Below are 6,000 nucleotides of genomic sequence, written 5' to 3' on the forward strand. Positions count from 1 at the left end.
AATTTAAGTAAAATAAAGAGTTAACTGATTCAATTTGAGTAGAAAAAGGAGTTAAATGATTTAACTCATTTTTGATCAATAGTGAACTAGAAATTTCCCTTTTTGAACTGAACAAAGATTTTGTTAAGATATTTAATTTAATAAAATGAGATATGCTCTCATAATTAATTTTTCTATTTAATTAAATAATCTTTAATTAATTAGAGACACTATTCTTATTTAATTAAATAACTTCATTTAATTAATTAGGAATGGCTTTTCATTTAATTAAATAACTTTGTTTAATTAATTAGAAGTAAGTTCTCCATTCAATTAAATAATTTTGTTTAATTATTTTAAAAGTCTTTTCGAAACTAGTCAACTCAAGTCAACCGTAGTTAAATCTTGTTAATTTTTGGTCAAACTTGATCTTTGCGTATGTGAATATGAGCAAATGTGAGTATGAATTCCAGCAACAATTTGATGCAAATTCTCATTCAACCTTTCAAAAATCAGAGATGAGAGTCTCTTAAATAGACTTTCCTGGAATTCATCAACAGTTGAGATCGATTTCAATCAACTGTCAGGATTAAAGGTGAAGTTCAGTCATAAAGCGGGATTTTGAAATTAAAGCAAGTTAACAGATTTAATTTAAGTAAAATAAGGAGTTAGTTAATTTAATTTGAGTAGAAAAAGGAGTTAACTGATTTAACTAATTTTTGATCAATAGTGAACTGAAAATTTCTCTTTTTGACCTGAAGAGAGATTTTGTTGAGATATTTATTTTAATAAAATTAGATATGCTCTCATAATTACTTTTTTTATTTAATTAAATAATCTTTAATTAATTAGAGGCACTTTTCTTGTTTAATTAAATAACTTCATTTAATTAATTAGGAATGACTTCTCATTTAATTAAATAACTTTGTTTAATTAATTAGAATTAAGTTCTCCATTTAATTATATAATTTCGTTTAATTTTTTCATAATTCTTTTCAAAACTAGTCAACTCAAGTCAACGTGGTTAAATTTGGTCAACTTTTGGTCAAACTTGATCTTTGCGTATGTGAATATGAGCAAATTTGAGTATGAATTCCAGCAACAACTCGATGCAAATTCTCATTCAACCTTTCAAAATAAAGAGATGAGGGTCTCTTAAATAGATTTTATTGGAATTCATCAACGGTTGAGATTGATTTCAATCAACGGTCAGGATTAAAGGTGAAGTTCAGTAATAAAGGGAGATTTTGAAATTTAAAGGAGTTAATAGATTTAATTTGAGTAAAATAAGGAGTTAACTTATTCAATTTGAGTAGAAAAAGGAGTTAACTGATTTAACTTATTTCTGATTAATAGTGAACTGAAAATTTTTTTTTTTGAACTGAATAGAGATTTTGTTGAGATATTTAATTTAATAAAATGAGATATGCTCTCATAATTACTTTTTCTATTTAATTAAATAATCTTTAATTAATTAGAGACACTTTTCTTATTTAATTAAATAACTTTATTTAATTAATTAGGAATGGCTTCTCATTTAGTTAAGTAACTTTGTTTAAATAATTAGAAGTAAGTACTCCATTTGATTAAATAATTTAGTTTAATTATTTCAAAAAAAAAAATTAAATTAGTCAACTAAAGTCAACCATGGTTAAATCTGGTCAACTTTTGGTCAAACTTGATCTTTGCATATGTGAATATGAGAAAATGTGAGTATGAATTCCGGCAACAACTCCATGCAAATTGTCATTCAACCTTTCAAAGTGAAGAGATGAGGGTCTCTTAAATAGACTTTCTTGGAATTCATCAACGGTTGAGATCGATTTCAATCAACGGTCAGGATTAAAGGTGAAGTTTAGTCATAAAGGGAGATTTTCAAATTAAAGGGAGTTAACAGATTTAATCTAAATAAAATCAGCAGTTAACTGATTCAATTTGAGTAGAAAAAGGAGTTAACTAATTTAACTCATTTTTTATCAATAGTGAACTATAAATTTTTCTTTTTGAACTGAAGAGAGATTTTGGTGAGATATTTAATTTAATAAAATGAGATATGCTCTCATAATTACTTTTTCTATTTAATTAAGTAATCTTTAATTATTTAGAGACACTTTTCTTATTTAATTAAATAACTTCATTTAATTAATTAGGAATGGCTTCTCATTTTAATTAAATAAGTTTGTTTAATTAATTAGAAGTAAGTACTCCATTTATCTAAATAATTTTATTTAATTATTTTAAAATGCTTTTTGAAACTAGTCAACTCAAGTCAACCGTGGTTAAATCTGGTCAATTTTTGGTCAACTTGATCATTGCGTATGTGAATATGAGTAAATGTGAGTATGAATTCTAGCAACAACTCGATGGAAATTCTCATTCAACCTTTCAAAATGAAGAGATGTGGGTCTCTTAAATAGACTTTCTTAAAATTCATCAATGGTTGAGATCGATTTCAATCAACAGTCGGGATTAAAGGTGAAGTTTAGTCATAAAGAGAAATTTCCAAATTAAAGAGAGTTAACAGATTTAATTTGAGTAAAACATGAAGTTAACTTATTCGATTTGCATAGAAAAAGGAGTTAACTGATTTAACTCATTTTTTATCAATAGTGAACTAAAAATTTCTCTTTTTTAACAGAAGAGAGATTTTGTTGAGATATTTAAGTTAATAAAATGAGATATGCTCTCATAATTACTTTTTCTATTTAATTAAATAATTTTTAATTAATTAGAGATACTTTTCTTATTTAATTAAATAACTTCATTTAATTAATTAGGAATGGCTTCTTATTTAATTAAATAACTTTGTTTAATTAATCTGAATTAAGTACTCCATTTAATTAAATAATTTCGTTTAACTATTTCAAAATTCTTTTCGAAACTAGTCAACTCAAGTCAACGGTGGTTAAATCTGGTCAACTTTTTGTCAAACTTGATCTTTGCGTATGTGAATATGAGCAAATGTGATTATGAATTCCAGCAACAACTTGATCCGAATTCTCATTCAACCTTTCAAAATGAAGAGATGAGGGTCTCTTAAATAGACTTTCCTGGAATTCATCAACAGTTGAGATCGATTTGAATCAATGGTTAGGATTAAAAGTGAAATTCAATCATAAAGGGAGATTTCCAAATTAAAGGGACTTAACAGATTTAATTTGAGTAAAATAAGGAGTTAACTGATTCAATTTGAGTAGATAAAGGAGTTAACTGATTTAACTCATTTTTGATCAATAGTGAACCGAAAATTTTCCTTTTTGAACTGAAGAGAGATTTTGTTGATATATTTAATTTAATAAAATGAGATATGCTCTCATAATTACTTTTTCTATTTAATTAAATAATCTTTAATTAATTAGAGACACATTTCTTATTTAATTAAATAATTTCATCTAATTAATTAGGAATGGCTTATTATTTAATTAAATAACTTTATTTAATTAATTAGAAGTAAGTACTCCATTTAATTAAATAATTTTGTTTAATTAGTTCAAAATTCATTTTGAAATTAGTCAACTCAAGTTAACCGTGGTTAAATCTGGTCAACTTTTGGTCAAACTTGATTTTTGCGTATGTGAATATGAGCAAATGTGAGTATGAATTCTAACAACAACTTGATGCAAATTCTCATTCAACCTTTCAAAATGAAGAGATGAGGGTCTCTTAAAACATTCCTGAAATTCATCAATGGTTGAGATCAATTCCAATCAACGGTCAGGATTAAAGGTGAAGTTCAGTCATAAAGGGATATTTCCAAATTAAAAGGAGTTAACAGATTTAATTTGAGTAAAATATGGAGTTAACTGATTCAATTTGAGTAGAAAAAGGAGTTAACTAATTTAACTCATTTTTGATCAATAGTGAACTGAAAATTTTCCTTTTTGAACTGAAGAGAGATTTTGTTGAGATATTTGATTTAATAAAATGAGATATGCTCTCATAATTACTTTTTCTATTTAATTAAATAATTTTTAATTAATTAAAGACACTTTTCTTATTTAATTAAATAACTTCATTTAATTAATTAGGAATGGCTTCTCATTTAATTAAATAACTTTGTTTAATTAATTAGAAGTACTCCATTTAATTAAATAATTTCGTTTAATTATTTCAAAAAAAATTTGAAACTAGTCAACTCAAGTCAACCGTGGTTAAATTTGGTCAACTTTTGGTTAAACTTAATCTTTGCATATGTGAATATGAGCAAATGTGAGTATGAATTCTAGCAACAATCCGATGCAAATTCTCATTCAACCTTTCAAAATGAAGAGATGAGGGTCTCTTAAATAGACTTTCCTTGAATTCATCATCGGTTGAGATTGATTTCAGTCAACGGTTAGGATTAGAGGTGAAGTTCAGTCATAAAGGGAGATTTCCAAATTAAAGGCATTTAACAGATTTAATTTGAGTAAAATAAGGAGTTAACTGATTCAATTTGAGTAGAAAAAGTAGTTAACTCATTTAACTCATTTTTTATCAGAAATGAACTAGAAATTTCCTTTTTTGAATTGAAGAGAGATTTTGTTGAGATATTTAAGTTAATAAAATGAGATATGCTCTCATAATTACTTTTTCTATTTAATTAAATAATCTTTATTTAATTAGAGACACTTTTCTTATTTAACTAAATAACTTCATTTAATTAATTAGGAATGGCTTCTCATTTAATTGAAGAACTTTGTTTAATTAATTAGAAGTACTCCATTTTATTAAATAATTTCATTTAATTATTTCAAAATTCTTTTCGAAACTAGTCAACTCAAGTCAACCGTAGTTAAATCTGGTCAACTTTTGGTCAAACTTGATCTTTGCATGTGTGAATATGAGCAAATGTGAGTATGAATTGCAGCAACAATTCAATGCAAATTTTCATTCAACCTTTCAAAATGAAGAGATGAGGGTCTCTTAAATAAACTTTCTTGGAGTTCATCAACGGTTGAGATCGATTTCAATCAACAGTCAAGATTAAAGGTGAAGTTCAGTCATAAAGGGAGATTTTCAAATTAAAGTGAGTTAAAAGATTTAATTTGAGTAAAATAAGGAGTTAACTGATTCAATTTGAGTAGAGAAAGGAATTAATTGATTTAACTCATTTTTTATTAATAATGAATTGCAAATTTCTCTTTTTGAACTGAAGAGAGATTTTGTTGAGATATTTAATTTAATAAAATGAGATATGCTCTCATAATTACTTTTTCTATTTAATTAAGTAATCTTTAATTAATTAGAGACACTTTTCTTATTTAATTAAATAATTTCATTTAATTAATTAGGAATGACTTCTAATTTAATTAAATAACTTTGTTTAGTTAATTAGAATTAAGTACTCCATTTAATTAAATAATTTCGTTTAATTATTTCAATTTTTTTAAAAAATTAGTCAACTCAAGTCAACCGTGGTTAAATCTCGTCAATTTTTGGTGAAACTTGATCTTTACGTATGTGAATATGATCAAATGTGAGTATGAATTCCAGCAACAATTCGATGCAAATTCTCTTTCAACCTTTCAAAATGAAGAGATGAGGGTCTCTTAAATAGACTTTCCTGGATTTCATCAATGGTTGAGATCGATTTCATTCAGCAGTCAGGATAGAAGGTGAAGTTCAGTCATAAAGGGAGATTTCCAAATTAAAGGGAGTTAACAGATTTAATTTGAGTAAAATAAAGAGTTAACTGATTCTATTTGAGTAGAAAAAGGAATTAACTAATTGAACTCATTTTTGATCAATAGTGAACTGAAAATTTCCCTTTTTGAATTGAAGAGAGATTTTGTTGAGATATTTAATTTTATTAAATGAGATATGCTCTCATAATTACTTTTTCTATTTAATTAAATAATATTTAATTAATTAGAGACACTTTTCTTAGTTAATTAAATAACTTCATTTAATTAATTAGGAATGGCTTCTCATTTAATTAAATAATATTGTTTAATTAATTAGAAGTAAGTACTCCATTTAATTAAATAATTTTGCTTAATTATTTCAAAATTCTTTTCGAAACTAGTCAACTCAAGTCAA

Source organism: Cupressus sempervirens, chromosome 9 (genome assembly GCF_028749045.1).
Source record: "Cupressus sempervirens isolate cs-2001-9-10 chromosome 9, ASM2874904v1, whole genome shotgun sequence".
In the NCBI taxonomy this organism is placed as follows: Eukaryota; Viridiplantae; Streptophyta; class Pinopsida; order Cupressales; family Cupressaceae; genus Cupressus; species Cupressus sempervirens.